The 23,661-nt window shown below is 37.3% G+C and overlaps 1 long non-coding RNA gene across 1 annotated transcript in view; it reads right to left on the bottom strand.

Moving 5' to 3' along the window:
• Positions 1-22,127, bottom strand: part of LOC139699060 (uncharacterized) — a 367,166-nt gene extending 345,039 nt beyond the window's left edge. The window contains exon 1 of the long non-coding RNA XR_011703049.1: positions 21,570-22,127. This is a non-coding gene — a long non-coding RNA (uncharacterized lncRNA). The remainder of the gene's footprint in view (positions 1-21,569) is intronic.
• Positions 22,128-23,661: the final 1,534 nt, after the last annotated feature.

Genomic DNA, 23,661 nt, shown 5'->3' with positions numbered 1-23,661 from the left:
GAAACGGTTTTCACGAAGATAATTATTTTATTGCGAGCATAACAATTAATTTACTTGAGCCAAGTTTCAGTTAGGCACCAAAAAGACGGGAATAGCCAATAGAATAAATTATATTGGGGAGGAATGATAATTAGAAAGCTTTTAATACATTCAGCTGCGCAAGGCGTTTTGGGTACTATTAGTTAAAATCAAACATGCCAAGAAATTGTACAATATATTTTTCTAGCACATTCTAGTCCTTTCAAAGTGTAAATAGTCATTTATTTTTAAAGTAGAGTATTCACTTAAAACAAGAAATTCTCTGAAAAAATATTGAAAAAATATAGCAGAGGAAAAAAAGACTTTTTTTAAAAATCAGACATTTTCAGTCAAAATAGCTATGAATTTAGTTTAATATTTACTACATATCTTCTTAAAATTTGTAAAACATTTTGAAAATGTTCGCTCAAGACTTTCGAAAGCAGTTGCCAGAATGAACGTTGTATACATTTTAGTACCGGGACCAATATATACCTTTTTTAAGGCATCGCTTGGCTTTTCCTACGTTCAATATGACAAGATTTTATTGGATAGGAAGGACAAGAGGAGGACGAGCTGATGCAAAGAGCGGAATAAACTAGAAAAAGAGATTCGGGAGAAGTTTCCCGAAAACTGCGGATATAGAAACGCCTCCATCGCAGTGAGAATGATGCTTTATGATGGCATTTATCCTTATAAGCATTGTTCTCCATTTTTTGGAGTAACACGATTTGCGTTTTCTTCTTCCTTATCTCATCCTCCATCTAGGATCATTGACGCATTTTGGGATAGCGTAGAGCCACTTTCAAAGGTTTCTTCAAATATCGAGAATCGCCATTTACTCTCCTCTTCGTAACCTTTCCTTCCCATTTATGACCGTGCATTCTTCAATTCAGACTTAACAGGAGCGAATATAAGAAGAAGAATTTGAAATATTTTTAAATACATTAGACTGTTTTAAAATGCTATATACAAAGATATATGCTTGAATCTTCTTGAGAATCCACACAATGGTTAAATGCAACGAGCGATTCAATATTTCAAAACACTTTCCAGAGAATCCAGAAAATATTTAACCGTGAGATTGACATTGTAATTTTCCGGGTTGGTTGGAAATATGTTTTTGAAAATTAAAACTAAAACATTTTTAAAGGCTTACATACTTAAACGTGTCCTTTTATTACTGCGGGAATCCGGCCGACAAAATTCTAGTGCCCCTCTTTTGACTTGTGTTAACAGTAATAGATCCCCGGGTTATTATGTCATTAAATGATTCTCAAAGGTAATAAAAAATATATCTAAAGAAGGTCTCAACAATTAACGACAAAAAAACAATGGCTGAGGGAAAAAATTCCTAATATTTTTGATTAGAAGGAGTTAGTGCGAGTCTTCGCACAGAGCCCTCAAATAATTAGGAGGCAGAAAGAGGAGGTTAGATCGTAACTGTATGAGCCGATAGATCACGTTAGTTTACCTATTAATTGCGGGTATTTTAAATGATTCAAAACCAACTCAAATACCCTATGTAAACAAATATTCTGTGATACATCAACTTTTCAAATACGTAATACTATTATTCATATTTGAAACACGATATAAAACTTACTTTTGATTACTTCTGAAGCACCAATTCTTTGAACTGTGCAAATATATATGTTTTATTACAATTTAGTTAATATAATTTCACAAAGGCAAATAGATGATGTTATGTCAACACTATTGCAACCCTTATAAAATGTTCCACTTGATATCAGTTTTTCATGACTAGGGTATGCATATATTTCTACACCTTTAGCTGGTAGACACCCAATACCATATTATTATGCCAATTAACATAAAAACTAGCTCAAAATGGCCCTGTTTTACCATTGCAAATTGTTAAGGCGTACTTGTTTCAAAAAGCAAAGAGGATTTTACTAAAATGATATATGCCTGATATCTTGATTCAACCGCCTTAAGTAACTGGGTAAAAAAACACTCAAATTCAAAACTGTGGAGTTGATGAAACGGAGTCCCTTCTATGACATCTTGATATCTCTCGTTTCAAAACCACTCCGTACACTATAATTCTATTTAAATATTCACCGTACTTCTTTTACTCGGCTTTCTTACTTATATTTTCAAGATATATTTGCTTACAATAATTTCACGACTTTTAATAAAAGTTAACAAGTAAATCTTTTGATGACAACTCCTGGACTATCTTAACGTTAGCTTGGCGACATAACTCCACCAACATCAACCTATTGTGAAACCAAATAAGTGCAATAGTGAATGAAGTTACTTATAACCGTGAAACAATGGCGGACCGCGTTAGGAAAGAGCACTGAAATATATTGAACTCTTTTCGCCGGGGTTGATTCATATTCCTAAATTTAAATTCGATCCATAAATGTGAGAGTTTTGCTTGCTAAGATATGGGAATGGAATTCAATGTTTAAAAACCATTTTATAAATGTTAATTAACAATCTTTTGATGTGATACACACTTCATATTATACGTCTTCGAATCTGAGTATTAATGCGTAGACATAATTAATCGTCTAAATGAAATGATCGTTGATACACGTAGTGTTTTCCTTAATATCATGCTCTCATTCATCAACGTGTTCTACATATTAAAGTTTAGTTTTAGACCGCTGATGACGACCAATATCCTCTACTCATCGCAAAATTTATTATGGTTTTCCCAAGGTTATTACTGTTTTAAGGTTTTCGCACTTACTACCCAGGTTCATACCGTCTAAAACCTTATTATCTTCTTTCTTTCCTACCCACTTACCTTACATTCTTCCAGACCCCCAATTTCCCACTACCTTTCAATATTTCCTCCACAAATTTTCTCCGCGTTTTTCGGATGTCCCGTAGCAACTTCCTCTCTTCTCCCACCATACTTGAAACTTCGTCGTTGGCCGTGCTCTTGATTCAACTTATTTTCCCTATTCTTCTCCAAGCTAACATCTCAAAGGCCTCCAATCTACGCTCATCTTTTGCCTGAAAGATCAGACTTAAGACACAAAGCTACGCTCTATATTAAAGTCTTTACTAATCCTTTCTTTAATCAGTTACTTAAATAACCTGTCATCAATTCTTCTTCTTGCAAATTATTCTTTTATAAACGAAATTCTTCGTTTAATGCTCCCATACTATGCAGATTTTTTCTAAAATACTGCTCAAATACGCGGGCTACTCCACTTGCTCTAGATTTCATCCTACTTAAATATTTGACTTGGAGTTCCCATTTCATAAGAATCTACGTATTCCGTTGTCGTCAATCCTCATCCGATACTTTTTTCATTGCTCCAATAAAGCACTCAACACTAATTCCGTACCATCGAATCTCCAAATTTATAATTTTGGTTTACATTTATAACTATGACTGTGAATACTCAATCACCATTAGGAGGGAAAATATTATTTGTGGCTCTGCGCAAAAGTTATGAGTTTTAATTTTGGTGGAAATTAGTATTGCGGTGTAAGATAATAGCTTGGGTACGTGGAGAGAATGAGTAACATAAATGGAGATAAAAAATTACGATAAACGTAAGGTAAAATGTGAAACAAAAAAATTTCGCCAGAGAATTGATAATTTAAAGTTTTCATGTAGCACTCAAAAGCACAAATCCCTGCACCCATTCAGGATCATAATTATAAATTGTGCCCTGGAAGTAGCTAATTAAGAAATTTTAAGAAAATATATTTATGGTTCACGACTGACAATACATTAAACTAATGAAGGGCCTTACCTTCAAACCTGACTTAATTTCACCGATAAAAGACCATGCCATTATTCGAGACTTAGCAAGAGAAAACGATACGTGTAAGCCCCTCTCCTGATCCCTTTAGCTTCCGTCGTGCGAAGGACAAAGGATGAACAGCAGCCTGAATTCATCCATGAGTGATTACGGATACTCCTGATTTCTCACGATTGACATGATTGTTGATCGAGCAAGCGCCCGGAACTTTCACATTCCACACTACCAATTTCCTTCCGCTTAAATTTCCTGGGAGAGAAAGAGATGAGCAGCAGCGGGCGGTGACGCATGCCGGGCAACCGGCTGAGATCAAGGCTCTCGGACGAAAGGGCACGGTCGGTCGTATACATCATACTCCCAGAGAGGAACACGAAAACTTTAGGAATCAGCCTTATGTAACCATAAACAACCTCCATTCTATTTAACTGTCCCAGGAACTACCAGGCTGAAATTTCCACAGTCGCCGACTCCAGAGGCCGTTGAGACATGGAGCATAAGAGCAGAGAGTGGAGGGAAAGTTTCGGAGGGTATGCGGTGCCACTTGATTGTTGTAGAAGCACTTGAAAATTGTTTTACGCGGGGAATGTTGAAGCACACATGAGATGATTCAAAGGACTTTCATAGTTATGCTTTACGGGGATAATGAGCATCAGAATAAATTCCTGAGGAGGTACGTCAACTCAGCATGAACAATCCTGTCAGGTTCATTCTGGCGTTCGATGTAAGTTGAATATCGATCCGAGATGTAATTTTTACAACCCATTTTATTGCTATAAACATAGTCATAGTTTATTTAATTTTAAACTATTTTAGGGCCATAAACAATTTTCCTTTACAAAAGAGATTTTTTAAGTGAAAAATACCAAGTTCACTCATCATCTGTATAAGAGCTGTGATTCGGCATTTTAGATAACGTTCCTGTCGGTTTGATTTTGCGGATAATATAATATGAGACCAAAACTAGATGTATACAACGAATATGGAGAGATAAGGTGCTCACGATAGCTATAATTTTACGGCCAATCTGTTTCTAAATACCTGGAAATTTTTTCATATTTATTTTTTACCGTTGGGTTAAAAAGAAATATCGCGAACGTCAATTTGAATAGGCAATAGAGAATTGAAGATTCTCTTGCTACATTAAACCAGTAATTCCTAGCAGTCGAATAATTTTTAGTTTTTTTATGAGAGGTGACCAAAAGCTAAGGTTATTTGCGCCATTAGGTTTGGTTGGGAAAGGATGGGTGAAGAGAAACCCGGCGTTGGCATTAGCCTATTCTTGTCGACAGGACCAAAGGGGTTCGCAGTTTAACGTCCCATCCGACGGACTTCGTACTCACTCAAAGTGCTATCTGCAAGGCACATCAAGTAGGGATCGGGATAACACTGAAAAATTTGTCTCCAGGATTTGAACACGGGCCCTCTCGGTGGGAAGCGAGAGGGCCCGTGCACGTAAGCCACCGCACCATTCCGATTCCCGTTGAATTATGCCTCAGATAATTAACGAAGAGTTTTGATTGCTCGACATAGTTTGGAGCAACATGAAATCGATTTGGCAAGGAACCTTAGCGCTAAATGTACCGGAAAACTATTTATGCTAGCAATAATACTTCAATTTAAATCCCGAAAGGATTAACATAAATTCCTTTGAGGAGCTCAGATGGTTAAAAATTCTTAAAGCTTTGCGCTTAACGCTACAGTAGGAATTATGTTGACCAGGTCGCTAAAGGGGGAATGTGATTCGTAGATCGAGAGCTTAAGTAACTTTACGACGTAAATATGACTCGAATATAAGTCACTGACCGACTACAAAGAGCCCATTGTGCGTCCAGCTATTCTGAATTGTTAGAAAATGTGAAAAGGAGTTATCTCTGTGAGGCTGAATAGGGCAGTGTGATTTTTTTAGCGAGCCGATAGACCGAATTTTCCGCGATAAAACCTAAATAATGCTACGGGACACTACCAGATAAGCCAAAACCATGACATTCTGCAGAGGAGCGAACATTCTGGGAAAGCACGTAAGCAGAGAGTAAGAAATTGCGTCCGTGTTTTGAATGATTCCTTCATAGCATCGTACCAGGTCTGCACGTAGGGTTTGAAGATGTTTTTCACATTACAATTTTACACCAACTGTGCAATGGGGTCAAAAGGAAAGTTTCTTTTATGTATAGTCTCATATTTTCTAAATATGAATAAACTATGTTAGTTGAAAGGTATTTATTCGGCTTTTTAAACACTATATTCCATTCAGTCTGTTTAGATCATTCGAATTTTCTAGCTTAATTTTATTTTTTGCATGACTAAATAAAGGAACCTACCTTATGCTTAATTTTAAACTTCAGATAATATAACCGACCTATGTAGTGCGCCTAAAATAGCAATCAATATTATCTACTCAAGTTATGCATAAGAACATTAATTATTAATGTGACACCGAAAGATAATAAAACTCTGCTGAATATAAGGAAGCTTATATTGGTCATACAAATATCTAGCACTAATTTGTACTCTCAACACTTTCGTGAGGTAACCCAGGTGTCACTTTTCTCTCTTGGCTTCAAAACCCAATCACTGCTTTATATTATTTACTTGAATATAAGAAACGTATTTATTACATAATCGTCAAGGTAACACAATTAACCTTTACCTTGGTAAATGTTTCAATTTACAATGTGAAATATTTGTCAACAGATTTATTGAAAAGCAAAGTTGTAAATTCACCTATTATTTCTTGTTCTCAAAGCTCGTGAAAAGAAAACAATGATATTTTAAATATACATATAAAGTATCATTGTTTTCTATGACCTCCTTGAGGTAATCCTAATTACTTTCTAATCAGTAGAAAATCTTTGAGATAAGAGGATAAGCGTAGATTGTGATGTGGGACAGCAAGGAGAAAATATGTCGGACTGAGTGGAAGACTAACAGAGAAAATACCTGTATAAATATGCTGGAGTATCAGAGGAATTTTCCTTGGGAATTCTGAAAAAGGAAGAAAAAGTGTGCCAAAGAAATATTGAAGATTAGACAGAGGTTGAGAGCAGTCATGCGTGACAGAATGACAGCTAAGGGAGGGACGATAAAAAAAGATATTTTGGACAGCATCAAACCAGTGAGTATTGAGAAGGACCTGAAGAGGGAAATAATAAGGGCCAAACAAAAAGGAGGTTTTCCAATATGAAAAAGATTTTAGACGATTCAGAGACCATTGAAACCCAAACTTTTACTGGTAGAGCACCTAAAAAATGGGCGATCGGATTCCGTACAAGATAATATGAAACGAACTTGACTGTTTCTTAGTGTAAGATTTTTCCTACTTTCCAAGTAAATGTTACGGGAGCGGGGAGATTTTCACGGCAAATGACGACTCTTCAATTTAATGCTTAAACATACTTCATTGAAATTTCTGAATTAATTGGAGTTTTAAGTTATTTTTGTTCACCAAACAGAATTTGCATTTTAGTCCAAAAAAATGTATCTTTACTGATGATGCATTAAGTTCCATCCATGGCTGAAATTGTTTCTCTAAATTTTCTTGGAAATTTACCTAGTGTTATGCATATAAAATTAGGTGATTTAAATAATATTCCAACGAATGCTTGGAATAAAGGGTGTTGAAATAATGATGTTTTCCATTTCGTCCTCGCTATGACTAAAGTTCTCCCATTATGTCATGCTCGATCATAGACTCTACCAACTATTACATAGAATACTTTTCTTATATTTTAAGTTTATTTGGGGCACACAGTTATAAATCGTGAGGAGAAATTTCGGAGTCTCACAGGAGATAGGTGAAGTTTAATATTTGTTCTTAGGAGAATAACAATGTTCACGCTCAGGTATGCTGATCAGGGATGCTGATCAGGGATGCTCAGGAAGCGATGCTGAAACCATATCTCGCAAAACAGGGGCTTAGACATGCTGTCCGAATTCTGACTTTAAAAATTAAGTGCACCTACTCCGGTGGAAAATAAATGGTTTTAATCATTTTCCCAAATGACGAGTTAATAAGTTCTTTTAATTAAAAGCCACTTAACTATTCAAACCACAATGAGAGTAACGATTCCTACTCGTAACCGGGTAAGTACGAGGTTGTCGGAAGCTTGGGAGAATCTCATAGAAGCTCTTCTAACACCAGAGTATTAAATATTTCCACGTAAATGCATTTAAAATTTCATTGAAATCGAAATTGGGTACACATTCGAAATCAGTTATTCGTGTATCAAAACTTCGTTTTTACTTATTTTGTTAATAAGTCTAACAAATTAAAGACAGGAATAATTAAAAACATGTAACGGTCACATACTACTGCCAACGCAAAAATTTCGGTATCATGTTCTCATACGGTTCCGACACATTTCAATGCACTTCTCAAGTAAAATAGATGGGGATACTGTAGCCCAGAATGTCAATAAAAGTAAAAAGTGGTAAAGGAGCAGATTGGAGACAGATATACAATAAAAACTTAAATTACCAGGAAACTTGAAAAACATCAATGTCAGGCAGAGTATTATAATACTCTGCTTGAAATTAAATTATTGACTGTGGTTTTTTATACACTAAGCTACATATAATTTTCCCAAAAATATTTTGTATTACATAAATTAGTTTTCTTTCATTGCAAAAATCCACATTTTTTCTATTGTTATCATCGAATACTTTGAAATTAAAAATAAATTTTAGCGATGAATACTCGTAAACGAGAATTAAGCCTTTTTTAACAGAATCCCATTATAAGATTTTAATATTATGGAATTCTGTGAAGAACACCCCATGACATTAAAAGTCTAAAGAAGAAAATAATGTTATGTCGTCGTATTCATTTAGCTACCCTCAACTTATTTATCTACTATTAAAATACCATACAAAATCAGTTTTCTTCCAGCAGTTTTGTTTTTGATATTTATAGATAAGCTAAATTTTACACCCATTACATCTTGACCTGAAGTATTCATGCGAAGGCTCAAAACAGGTAAATATTTCTCTCCAATTATATTTTCTGACAATCTTATTTTATAGCAACACTCGGAAGAGAAAATTATGCCATATTAAACGATTATTGGTACCCCAACAACCATTATTACCCATGGAATTGCAAACACTCCCAATGATTGCTGCTAGTATAACGATGTGCGAGTCGTCAGATTATTAACAAGTGTATATCAAAATTTCCAAAATTCACCATGAACGAGTACCTTTAATATGGATAACGAGTTAATAACTCGTGCTAAAGCGATATTGAGGTACTTGAAATTGATTAATACAATTTTGCAGTCGTTATTCTTGTCAATGGTTTGACAGACACAACAAAGAACCATATAAAATATGTAGTAAGGCCAAAATTAAAACTAGCCTCAAGATCTGGTACGTTGAGCAGTCCTTTCATTCAAATTGAATTTGAATTATATGCTGTTACAAACACTTCTAAAACATCATAATCATTGCGGAGTGCCTGATGAGTGGACATAAATGTCTCCAAAATTACGCGTAAATAATGCATATTTCGAGTACCTTTCATTCAACTGTTAACGTAGACTGCAATTGGCAATAATATCTATGATGTAGAACCTGATAAAAATGTGATTTTGTCGATGCAAACTGAAGTGCGTGTGTAAGTAGGTTCCTAGCCCGCATTTTCGTTGCAATAATCAATGCAACATAAATAATATTTTATTAGAGAAACGAAGAGGGTGAATTACATTTTCATCACTTTCCATCAATTTTATACCATTACTATTTTATATTAGTTGATTAATATTCCAATATTTATTGATTTATTGATATTCTTATTTATTACCAACTTATTCGAGTACTGGGATACTACGATTTCCTCTAATGCGAGTAGAAATAAAACCTGACAAATAACAATAATTTTGAGTAGGCGCGGTCAAACTTATAGTACAGAAAATATGAATTATACTTAAATTTAAGATGATAGTAGTTTTATTGACCGAGAAAATCAATGATAAATTGTGGTTTGGCAATAAGAAAGCTTAAAATTAGGGAAAATCGGTACAGAATCTCAAGCCAAACAAGTTTTATCTAATTAAAATCTTTTAATTTAAGTAATGGCTTTAAAAATAATTTAACAGTATGAATTTGTTTCAGAAATGTATCATAAAATTCGAATTGATAAGATCAAATAAGTAAGATAAAGGGCAAGGTCCCCAAATAACCATCCTACATGATCCGTTGACCTTGTTCATGGACTTTTTCATTTCCACTCAGAATACAAAACTACTATTGCCGTTTCTTCCACTGACATGTAAAACGAATCTCGCTGAGAAATTAGTTTCTGGAATTAAAATACCATCAAATACTGTCAGATGAAGGAAATTAATAAGGGGATATTTCAATTGAAACACAGCAAAGCATAAGTGGTAGCGTAAAAAAAATTATGGCAAACATAGTAAATCAATTGAATTCATGTGCTCTTTATAATTGAGGATAAGGAATTACATCTAAAAAATTAATTAGTGTTTCGGAATTTTAATTTCATTAACATTCCTCTGCGAAATTCTCGACGATTCATTAATTTACACCGATTACTAATTATTGGAGAGAAAATTGCGCTCAAATATAAAAAAATGATCTAAATGAAGGAAAATCTTGGTGCATTAAACACCATTTAGCGCTTTATTATTTATTTGGAGAAAACGGAAATCACAGTCAAAAATATATGAAAGACCATTGGTAAAGAAAAACTCTTCGCGTGCTTTGCCTCGATACTCGGCGATGAAATTGACAATAGAGTAGAGCCCATGCTCCCAACTTACTTTGTATCATCGATAATATACAGGATGGCATGCAAATAAGATAAAAATTAAGCGTGGATCACTATCATGCCGAGGAACGGGTTTCTCTCCACATCGCGAATATCGGTCAGCCGGTTGCTGAGGCGAGATGGGTAATTGGTGTGTGGATGGTTTGTAATCAACTATTCAATTCAGGGAACTAGGTAATTGTCATGGACAGTGAACAGCGAGCCTATCTCTCCGATACTTCTCTGCAATGGAGCTCCATTTTCAGTTAAATGAGAACGCCTTGCAAACTATTCTTTAAATTATGCTACGTAGCTTAATGGTTCCCTGTCAGTAGCAAAAGCTAAATGTAATTCAATAATCCTTCGCTTTTAAAGTAGACCGTGATATATTTTGAAGAATTCTTAAGTGGCACATATCCGATTTTTCTTTAATCGATGAATGAATAGCCGAAGAAGATTAATGAATAACATGAAGATTAACATGGTTAATTCCACAACTCTCAATAATTGACAAATTTAAGCAGATTAACTGTTAATACGCCGTGATACGTTTATCTACTGATATAATATCAAAATAGTTTTAATTTCAAATTTCAAAAATGCATATAATTATCAGTAATATTGTTTCAAATTAAATTACTCATCGTCCTATGAAATTCTAAAAGTTATATCAAACATATAACTTTTTTTATGGCATGGTAATCTATAGTAGGGAGCTAATCCAGGATAAAAATATACCTTATTTTACGCGGTTTTATATTTTGTGAGGTTGGTTCGACTAAAATAATTAGAACTGACGTACAGGAGGAGATGTGGTAATGACTACGCGGAGTAAATACAATTGAAACTTAGAATTAGGGATGTGATTAAGGAGGTGTGGGCATGGCTTGTGAAAAAACGATGAGCGTGGGTCATGGGTTAAATCATAGTATGGTTGAATACTAAGAAGAATAACGGAAGTTTGCGAAAAAAGGGGTCTGCTGTGGTACAAGGAAGATCGAAAGAAAGCAAATAAAATATCAGTAATTGGATAACAAGATCATGCAAATATTGCCTTGAGATTAGGATATAGTTTTAGCAGCCGATTCCTCTTCTTATTTCATTTCTTCGCACGGCTAGGGCAAAATGGTGGCGTATATATTTACACTCGTCGGGACTAACTAAAAATAACTTTCGAGTAATTTTATGAATTGTTGTCAAAAAAAGCATTACATTTCTATTCGTGTAGAGAGAAATATTTAAACTGAGAGAAATATTTGTATTAAGACTGCAATGACAGTTATGATACAAATATTTCTCTCCGTGGTTTTTCAATTACGTAATTGGTAAGAATTAAATTTACACGATTGAATCAAGTTAGAAAATATGAGTAATTTCAAGAAAAATCAAGACTTGTAATTCCACACGGAAGGACAATTTGATCACATTTTATCCATGCCCAGCGAAAGTAACTTTTAGCACGCGCGTTCCACCGTAACGAAAAAGTGGATATTCTATGGGGATATTTATTCATTTGAAACATTCCGTCGAATGAATCCCTTCCCATCCTCGGAAATCAAGTCAGTTCCGCAATCAAGGCTCGCCGGGAACAGAATCTAATTCGTCTCGTCATTGAGGCGTAAGCCAATGCTCAAATCCGAATTATATAACATGTGAGACTAACAAGTGAAAGATCAGGGCGTGGAGAACTTTTGAGGAACAAGCAGACGTGGAAAGAAGAACTTTCAGATTCGGAGCCTTCATATCATCATGGGGAGAAAGAACAGAAGGAAAACGGAAATACGGACTTTAAGGTAGATTTAGCTTTCCTAAGCACGTAGCATAATATAGTCAACATTTTTTCATTTACAAACCCCTTCAGAAGAGATACAAAAGTGATTCGATCCAAAGGACTTCCATACTTGTACTTTTATTGTTACTAATAGAAGGAAACAATCTCAAGGATTGTTATTAAAGCGTAATTCCGTAATAACATTTCACATTATATCGCTCCATTAAGAAACCACACCCAGACAACACAGAGACTAAACAGACGTTAGCATGTCCTTGATGACGTATTGTGTAACGAATCCCATACATTTTAATTAGAAAGACCTTCCTGAACACACAGTCCCATAACGTGACCTTGAAACGAACGAAAAAAAGAAATAAAATAAAAGGGAAAAAAAATAGTTTTTCGGTCTCATTTTCTTGTAAATTGACGTTATACGTACCATCAGAGAAAATAAACTTATAGGAATTAGTCGATCATAGATTAGTGTGAATAATACCATTTTAACGTTCCGGGTTACGCGACGTTCATATTCTCATCATTTTAAGCTCAATTGCCTAATCATATAGGCTTCAACTCCTAATTTTAACAAAGTGGCTGGCCAGCTAGAGGCGTAAACGCCCGTTTGTTATGTGTATCAAGTTTGGAAATCAACCCAAAAAGTAAAAATTAAAATTTTGAACAAAATATCTGAAATACTTCATAAAGTACTCATGAAATATTTCGGATATCTCGTTACATACACAACCGATTCAGATTATACATAAAATGGTACATAGGTAACTACAATAATTCCTATACACTAAGTCTTAGTTTTATCCATAGGTGTAAATTTGAACCCTATTAAGTGTATAGTATTTCTAAGTGAATGCATTTAAAAAAGAAACAGCACATATAACAAAACCTAACATGGTAATCTCCATGGAAATAATTCCAATCCCTACTTGCATTTACACATCGTTTTCATTACCCATCCCCTGCTTTGCCTCCTTTTCCTCTAAGGTTTAGTCAAATATAACTTGCGTTACGTCTAATATCTCATTAATATAAGTTACGCGGGCCTGTGAGTTGTCACTATTCAGTTCTCCTACCACAGCGCTGGTCGTATCGATACGAAAAAAGCCAGCTTCTGGTATTTAGCGGACGGTGTGTTATGGTGGATTTTCGGTTATCACTTAACTGGCCAGTGTATATGGGTTGTGCATATGGGTGTATACTTTGATTACGATATTTATACACAGAAACACAAAGAAAGGACACTCACATATGTAGTTTTGACGCTTCGACGCTCGCTCGCAACGTTAAAACTACATATGTCAGTGCCCTTTCTTTGTGTTTCTGTGCTTCATTGCCTTAATCTCTTAATCGATATTTTTTATACATTTTTTGGTTGCCAAAATATATATAAACCATTTCACAAAAATATACTCATCTTTGAAAGACATTCATTCTTTAAAAAGCAGTAGTTAAAGGAAATTTGTAAAAAAATACGATATATCAACCACAGGGAGTTAATAAATGGTTCATTGGAATATAAAAGAAATTGATTCGTCAAAAGATTTTAAAGAGTAAGGAATAAAAATAAATCCGAAGCAAGCAAGTCGAAGGATGAATTAAATAAAACGAGAGATAAGACAAATCAGCTAAAACTTCCAGCGTCTTTCAAATATCGGTTCGTAGCGTTACCACCTCCGCACCAATTTACCCAAGGTCAACCGGAGTAACTCCGAATTGGCGCATCACAACTCAGTAACATCTGTTGTTAATGACCCACAACGTGCCTACCGCCACCGGATTTCTATCACGATCGAGTTTGCCGTAATTGATTCCTGCTTTTTCCAAAGCATAAACTTTTGTACGCCCTTGACTTGTGCTCTGAAGACTCGCCTCCAAGCTTTGGTGTCCTTTTCAAAGCCGCAAGAAATAAGAGTCATAGTGAAACAAACAATTTCTTAAAATGTGAACAGCACGTAGTCATTTTAAATAAGCCGTATCGGAAGCTTTTCCGGCACCTCACACGAAAAAGAGAACTTGAGTGAAGCTTTCCCTCGACTACGATATTTTCGAGCGAAGAGCATTATTATCAAATTTCAACTGCGGCCGTCATTCATTGTCATCATTCCGCGCAGCACACGAAGTGTAGCTTGTTCCTCCTCTCCCCTTCCCTCACTCCTGCCTCGAGTTGTGCGATGGGGGAAAACATCATTCCACGAAGCTGTGGGACTGAGACGCTGATACGATTCCGACGTAGGGGATATCATGACCAGGAAAATGACGTGATGAGAGAGTGGGCGCCCGTAGTCGATTAAAGGCGGCAGTTTTTTAAAGTGCGTGGGCTCGAGTTCCAACTCACTCCTCCGAACCAACCATCCACCCCACTACAGAAAAATTTTAAAACCCAACCCATCCGTTCATCTCTTTCTCACTCACCCCACCACCTCTCCTTAGTGCCCTTACCACCATCCACCCACCACCCATCCCCCCTCCACCCTCCCTCGCTACTTCCCTCGCGCATCCTCCCTCTCTTCTGCTCTCGTACTGTGAAAAGGACTGGCTGTGCGTGGCTCCACAGTTATTGATTCCGTATAAAGCGCGTAGTCGACGGAACAAGAGAGGAAAGAGGGTGAGAATAAAATGAAAGAATGAGGGTGGATGCGGGAATGTAACGAGAACTCGAGTGATTGCTGAGCCACTTTGATCCTCGCCGTTTTTTTTAATATGTATCTTAAGTAATATATTCAATGGCGAAACTGAGATAGGGGCTATCCGATGGGCGAAATAGGAATTTCAAAGGTCAAAAATACATTGGAAAATTATGAGAAACTACAATGCACATTCATAAAGTGTATTCATTAACGTTCAGTGGCAGAGCGACGTGCGTCGGAGATAAAAATGTATACCTACGCGAAATAAATACGCGCAAAGGAAAATATTTTATTGGGATGTGCTATAGATACGATGGATTGACAAGTATTTTTCATGGTTTGTATCCTGAGCTAAAAATAACTTGATCTACCCTGATTTTTTTTTCAATGCTGGTAAAAGAATACTTAAAGCTTAATTTCGGTAGTTCGTCCATTAGAGTGAATGGAGTGAGTAGATGATAGGCCAAACGCTTTAGGGAAACTGCAAAATGTGATATACTATTGAAAAGAGAAAATGGTACATAAAAAACGTCCAATCAATTAATTGGCTGCCACAGAACCAACTCTAACAGCAAAAATATGATGATAATTCCATTATATTATAAAAAATTTGCAATTTTATAACCAATAAGTACAGTTTATAAATAGATCGTTTTTCTATTTTACGTAAATAGTAAATAATATGTAATTTTGTAGCAGTAGTCAATATTTTCTAATTGATCATTATATAATTTTTACCATGAATACAGCAATACACTATTTGAGCCTACGGCCTTCCATGCTCAAACATCCCTTCAGCCTGGTGTGTGGATAGAAGAACGTGGGGAGGAGAAAAATTGAAATCCTCCTTCACTCTTTCCAGTGCTTTCCATCTCAATGAAATTGGGCACGGGTTAAATCCACGTAAATTGTTTAGTGTTGTTGACCACGAATATTGCACCATGAAAGAAGTATGGGTGACCACCCCCATGATGCCAAACTGGGGCGAAATGAGGCCTTCTCCATCCAGTTAGTATTCCCGGGATTCGGTTGAGTGTGTGAGAAGACTCTAAAAGCAGTGTGTTCTTTAAATGGCTTCGCAAAGGCCTATTCAATTCCGTACCATTGGATACAACTCATCAATGTCAACAAAATTGAAATGCAAGCATTTCGATTGGAGCCAGCAAGGCGATTAGGGCTAGGAGGATAAATAAATTGAAATGGTTTAACCGAACACGTATGTGGATTAGTGATCACTCGATAATTACAAAAGGTCTCGTGTTTGTATCCCTCGTGCCTCCTCTGCACATTTGCTCGTGGTTGACGAGTGCAGCTTAAGTTTTGACACATTTTTTTTATAAAAAAGAAAACACAGTGATTAAAACTTTCATATGACAATTATGTGTTAACGTATGGCATGCAATTTTATACATAGGGCCAATATTCATCATTTTTGGTTAACTGAGACCATTAAGAGGTTATTCAAAAAATATAATCACTTTAAATTTCCGGAATACCTAAATCACTCATAATGAACTGAAATAATATACCTACTTTTTAATGCTATGGAGAAAGAACAAAGACTCTCTTTTACTAATATCTCCTTGAAAGGCGTACCTGTTACTAATAATTTGGAAATAATTAGGCCTAAACTCTTTCATCCCTCGAGAAACGTCAAATCGATACAATATTTTGTGACAAATAATATACACAAGCATTTTTTACCAATTAAAAATCTCCCATATTTCACTTTGAATGATAAAATGACTTCCGTACAGTTGTGCTTTTTTTTCTTTGGCTCGTTGGTTCCCCTAAAGATTCGAGAAAAAAAAGGATGCAACACACACACCCCCGACTGGATCGCCTGGCAGGCCATCAGTTCAGGGGAGGAGTAATAGCGACCCCGCTGCCGTTGGCTACCCGCCCGCCTGCGAGAAACGGCGAGAAGACCAAGCAGGTGTCATTCGCAGAAAAACGCTTATCGCTTTTCGATCGAAGGACTATAAAGTGTGATGCTTGATGGGGGGCTCACACTGAGGACTCTCTTCTTGGGGTTTTAAAATTCAGTGCCTGTAATTGTAAATCGATACACTAACGCATTTTTCTTTATTTGAACTACTTTTCAACGTTGTACCCATTTTAATACGAATCCTATCAATGATTTTAGAGTAGACAATTCTATGCGTGAAGAATAAATTTTACCATTAAGTGGTATATATTAAAGTAATATTTCTAAATTATTAATATCTTCCATTTCAAAGAATCATCATTTTCACTCGGTAAAATGAATGCAAACGAGCTCTGTATCTTCCAAATTTTACAATGACCATGATAGATTTTTTAAATGCATCCAAAATAAAGAAGAATGCTAACTAAAGATTATCTTCTTGAATTTTCCTCGTCATAACGTCAACATATTTACAAAATAAAAATTTGATGAGCAGTTGACCATCATTAAACGTTTTTGCCGTAGCATGGTTTGTTTATTTTCTAACCGATCACGCTATTCATTGTTTCACAATGATATCAACTTGATAGAAATTACTTTTTTCTCCCGGCTCAAAATTCGTGATTTGGATTCCGCATTTATGGAAACCCACGTACAATAAAGTATTGTTAATGCAACTATCAGTGGCACATGATATTTTATTCACACTATGCATAATAATGTCGCTCAAATATTGATAAAAGAAAATATTTTTGAAATAAATTAAGCCCACATTTTTCCTAGAAAACCCAGAAGAACTATTATCCGTAATTATGCTTACAGAGCTTAATACAATTGGACTCAACCATCTCCTAAATTTCCAGAACTTCACCAAATGGTTCGAACTGAGTAACAGGCATTTTGTTCTAAGATATTTTTTAACTCAAGAATAAATGAACTTTATATCCAGAAAGAATAAATGAGGACATATTTATTCGTGAGAGTATGTAAATATGTATTAATGCAATTAAAGCGGTGATAATATGACGAACAATGCACATTTGCCTTTGCCAGAGAGATCTAAGTATTTAGTATGACAGAGGCTTTTCATAAAACGTTAATAATGTAAACAGTATCCTGAGTTAATTTAACAAACGGCGAAAATTTGATCATGAAAGTGGAGTACTGTACAAAAAAGTAATAGTAACGGTGATGGCATAACATAGATGGAGCAAATAATCACGCACAAGTATTTATTCCAATTTTTGAGCATACATCTCTTTTGTAACACTTGGTCGGAAGTATTCCACTGTGCATATCCAGAGGGCATAATTGTTCATTTCAGTGAAACATCTTACGAATAACAATCAATTTGGCAAGTCAAACTGCTGTACTATATTAAAAACCTGGTTTAGGAATCTTTTTAAAACTTTGTTGTGAAACAGGATATGATTGACAACACAATTTAACATTAATCATTGGCACTGACATAAGAAAAACAAAAGCAAGAGGTCATGGTGTCTTTGGTGGGTAATTCGAGTACTTGAAAGTGGTAAATGAAAATCGCTTTTGATCACTTATTTTTAAGAAAATATAGCGATAAATACTCGTTTGACTTATGGAAAGTATTACTTATGTAGTAAATGTGGGTGTAGATGCTCCGGCCATGCCACGACTGCTTCATTGATCCAACATTACCATAGTCAGTATAGTTCGAAGCATGTTTACGCAATTGTATTTTTTTACAATTTTTTAGTGACATAAATTGCTGGAACTTTCCTAAGGACGGATAAGCGGTGCGGTACATGCAATAAATTTTAACTTAAGTTCGATCACCAGGAATTTCGTGGTATATCGTATTGAAACTCGGGAAGGAATTAGTGTAATGTGAAATGTAATTGGGGTCAACATATTGAAGCTAGATGGAAAGAAGGGCCACTCTTAACGTAGAATATCTCATCCGTGAAAATGGCGACCGCCTTCTCCTGCGTTCTTCGATCCCACGCAAGAGATCACCGTAATTACATGAGCATTAAGTACGTCAGGCCTGCCCCCGAACCTTCAAGCGTTAATCAGTCGTTGCGCACGCATTAGCGACGGGTGAACCATGTAAAAGGAATAAAAAAACCAAAATGTGGTGCCGATGATAATTGATAGTCCTCTTTTCGATGGAGACTTTTCCTGCAGGATCAAATGGATTTTAACACCACTCGGAGCTCGCAGCCGGGATACTTCCCTCTCGGCTGAGGTGCCTTTTGTGCCTCGCTACTCGGTGATCTCTCCCGAAGCGATCATCATCGCTCGCAAAAAAACACACACCGTCACACAAACACACACGCGCGAAAGAGAAAGAGAGGGAGAGAGCGCGCACGCACACAGACGCGCTTGCAGACGTCATTCACTTTGCAGTGAGATGGGACGGGGGGGTTGGTGAAAGGGAGGGGAACACGCCGGCGTTGTATATCCTTATATATTTTTTCCCTCCCTCCCTCCATCTTACTCTCATCACACGCTTAAGGGCGCACTCGAGATGCGACTGTCGTGCCAAAGGACACAATCCGACGCAAGTGTGTGCGTGTGTGTTTGTGTGTGTCAGTATAAAGCGCTTTGCTACTCAACTCCGTGAGGCGTAATGGACCACGTGAGGAGAACAGTGAGCTGGGGAGGGAGATGCAGAGGGGCGGCGGTGCATCCGAGGTATTCGACGGGAGTAGAAGGAAAACTTTGGAACACACGCCCGGCAGTTGTACTCCACGCCAACAGATTTTCGCTCGCAGAAAAATGTAAAACAATCGCAATCCACCTCGTTAGCAGTCATTTTGTCGACCATGAGTACCGCTTACCTGTGGTATATAGAGGCTAGATGGAACCGTACTTCATGTGGAATGACAAAACATACCGGAGAGAGGAATATAATGTAAAAAGGAAAGTTTATCCTGAGATAGGTAGAGTAAATGCGTAACTATAGATTGCCAATGGACACAATTGAGAGATAAAACAAGTGTTAAAGTTTTAAGGATAAAATAATAAATAAACAAATTAGAAAATACCTTTCGTATTTAAGCGTAGCGTAAAATTCCATTCCAATTCAGACTTCGAATCATATATTCACTCGAGATCGCTTATAGAGTAGTTAGATGGAGCAATCGACAGCTTGTTGTAATGTACTTGATAAAAATGGATGATTTTCCTGGGAGCCTTCAAATCAATCTAGAACTTGTTACATCCGATGAATGCAATAAAAAATATATTTCGTCTTTACTGGATTACATTTATTTCACGCCCAGCAGAATTTTGCCTGAACAGAGGTCTATCCTCGCGTTAACAAAATGCCTAACGATGGAGCTCATGCACTTGATTGATACTGCCTAATGTAATCTCCGAAGTCATGACACACTCATTTGCCAGTCGCAAAATATTTATCACAGGTGTCATTGTAATGATACGAACGACATTCGTTAATGATAGACTCGCCGGGAAGGTTCCAGCATTAGAACCTTGCGTCCCCTCATGCATAAAAATATTAAATTTTATTCGACTAATAAGGAGATCATATGTTTACATAGTTTGGAAAAAAGCGGAAATTTAGTAAATAGTTGGCTTTTAAACGTAACGGAAGGTACTTCAGAGTTCAAGTCACCCCCGTATCTTCATTACATTAATGATCATGATGAAAATAAAGAGACTGAGTATGAGTGTTATCCTTTTCCATTCAGGATAAAGCTAGTTTGTTGAAAACTTCTACAGGTACGATATACCTGTATGGTATAAAATTCACTCAGCATGCTAAACTTGATATAAACTGTAAAGCATGCTAAATTTGATATAAACTGTAAAGAAGAAGAGATCACTTGTAATACAAACAACAATTAATAAAACTAGAACCACGCACCCCATCGCAGGAAAACACTAATAAGTATTACTCGACAGCTGGGCATTTCACTCGATATCCACAAGGAGTATGAAGATATTAGGTATTAACCAGTAATGACTGCACCAAAATTTTCGTTTTTAAAATAAAAATATTATTGCGGGGTCACATTAGTAACTAACGTAAAGATACAATATAGTACACTCATCTAAAGTAAGGAATACCTAAGTGAGAGCGTTTGTCTCTCTTGTACCTGTAAATTTAAATTGTATATGACCGATATGCTAACATTTTGGGAGCACCAATTGCATAGATGAATCAAATATATTTAGCATCTTATTACTCCTAGGATGATGTCATTGATAACACCTCTTCCGACATGATATTTTATTACACTTGTCACAAAAGCAACTATTTTCTCCATATAGGCATTAATGGTGTTCCTTTGAACGCTGATGTGCGACATTTCTTGGCAGCACAAGTAGTCAGTATATTAAAAAAAAAGATAGACGCCATGGAATGGTAAGTAAAGATAAGTTAAATGTTCAGTCTTTTTACTGGTACCCTTTTTATTGCCATGCCCAAAAGTAATTTCACCCAAGATTCAATAATATTTTTGGTGAGAAAGACTTCCCAAAAGCACGTAGCGAAATCCCAGACCACAGCTCGTGAGATATAGATTTTTCCTCCTTCTTATCCAGCCTCCCTTGACTCCTGAAATGAGGCACTTTTTAATGCGGTCCGACTAAAGCGGCGGCAGCAGCGTAATTCTCTTAGACTCCCTCCCCATCCAGAAAAAATAAGGAAAAAAAATTTCAGGAACACACATTCGAGACTCACCCCAAGGATATCCTCCCAAGCACAGGACGAAGAAGAGGGTCTCACTCGCTTCCGACGAATGGCTCCCTTATTTCTTCCTCTCTACCGCTCTGTGCGGCGCTCGGGGGAAACGGCACGTCAACCCGCTTGACGGACAACCCAATGTGGGCGAATGGGTGGGGAAGGGGGATGATATGCGAAGGGAGAGTGTTCCTCAACCTCCTCTCCGCCGTTATTCCGACCCTGTCCGTTTTGCAGTCAAAAAGAGGCAGGGGGGTTGTTGGTGGGGGGGAGGAGAATAGCGAGATGAAGAGGCGGGCAAATAATGGTGACAGCAAAAGAAAATAAAGGAAAATGCCGAAATCCTTGCGGGGATGTATTCAGGGCAAGGGTAAGACGACGTTACTGGAGTAAATTCATCAAGACACTCCTCTTCTCATCTCGCCAAGCGAGCAACTCAACAGCACCAGATTGCACTCTGCCCCCATTCCACGGGATGCCGTGACGGATATTATATTTATGTATATAATTTTTTTTCTCACGGATTTTCTTACTCACTTCCCGACATTCCCCCCTCCCTTTCACTCCAGCACAGAGTCTAATGAGATGGCGCGGGATCTTAAAGATTTATTCACGGGGCACTTCCTTTTTTTTCCTCAAAAAAAAAGTTGACGTGGCTCTTGAGATGCGAATAAAAGGGAAGAGTTGCGGAAAAACATGCACTCGAGTAAGTAGGCTGGTTTCTCTTCTCCCACCTATCAAGACGGAGGAGGTTATATTTCCCCGCAAGAGAACTCGTTTCGGAGCAATTCCGAGGAAGGACACGTTTATTTATTTTCTTTCCCTTATCTCCCCCAACACACCGTCACGAAAAACATTACTTTTGTCGACAACTCATCCGCGGAAACAGTAAGATTCTTCCCGCCTCCGTCCTGGCGCACAACGGCTCACACCCGCGAAAGACTTCAGAGACACTCCACACTAGGATGCAAAACACAAAATAAAAACACCACGACGAGGCGCCTCCCCTCCCTTTCCTCCTGGAATAGAAGGAGGATTCTTCCCTCGAGTGACACCTCCAAACTTCTCCCTTCACAACCAAGGACCGTAGGCGTGTGTGCGTGTCAAACTGTCCCCTGCACTTCCCCCGGCTCACACCGACGCTCTCCGCGAGAACGGCCGGGCTGAGGGAGAGCCAGCGACCCCCTCTCTCCAACGATGCTGAGAATACCCAAAGGCGAGGTATATTACGGCGAAGTCGAGTCGCTTTGGTACTTCCGTCGTTCTCGTCAAAAGGTTCCGATTTCTTTGCGCGGAGTCGGGAAAGGTTCTTTTGAGAACGCGAAAACGGGTGATCCCGGAGAGATGTTGGGTAGGTTGCGAAGGTGGTAGGTCTAAAGGGTTCCGTCAAGTCGGCCAATTAAACTATCTCAATCGTTCCCGATCCCGTTTTCCCATTCATCAATGAGAAATAACTATGAGATATCCACGAAACGTATGAAAAGAGCACTCCCGGCATATAATTCATGCACCGAAAACAAGGGAAGGTTGCAAGAACATGGTCATTTCAAGTAGCCACCTCCCGCATCTAAAGGCGCGAATGCAAATCCAGATCAATATTTATGGAGAAAGAAAACTAAATCTTTATATGGAAATAAACAAGGAAGGAGTGGAGACGATTGCGATTTCCACCAAGAACTGATTCATCGACACACCATCCACACAACGTCTTACGGGATTTACGTGTCGCGGTGCGGAGGAAAAAGAATCGAGCAGGCGAGACACGGACCAACTTATTGCCGACAGTCTTTCGTGGCGAAGGATCACGAGATAACACCAGGGGAATTCACTTTCCTATACAGAGTTAACATCTATGTGTACTTGCGCACCATCCGGCAACTTTCTCGCACAGATTACACGGACACAAAACCAGCGGTAAAATCCAGGTTTAACAGATGAAATGAGGTAGAAAATGACTACTTTAAAACTACCTTTCCGAAGACAATCCACACTGAATTCCTTATAATCGGTTGGAAAAAGCTCAGCCTTTAACAGTGACAACCCTTTCAGCCCAGTAAATTTGGTAGAGGCGTATAAACGGACGCGGACTCTG

The sequence above is a fragment of the Hetaerina americana genome, unplaced genomic scaffold (genome assembly GCF_022747635.1).
Source record: "Hetaerina americana unplaced genomic scaffold, ioHetAmer1.1.p SCAF_9, whole genome shotgun sequence".
In the NCBI taxonomy this organism is placed as follows: domain Eukaryota; kingdom Metazoa; phylum Arthropoda; class Insecta; order Odonata; family Calopterygidae; genus Hetaerina; species Hetaerina americana.
Note: the sequence above shows the minus strand (reverse complement) of the source record. Positions and strands in the feature narration are given on the sequence as shown.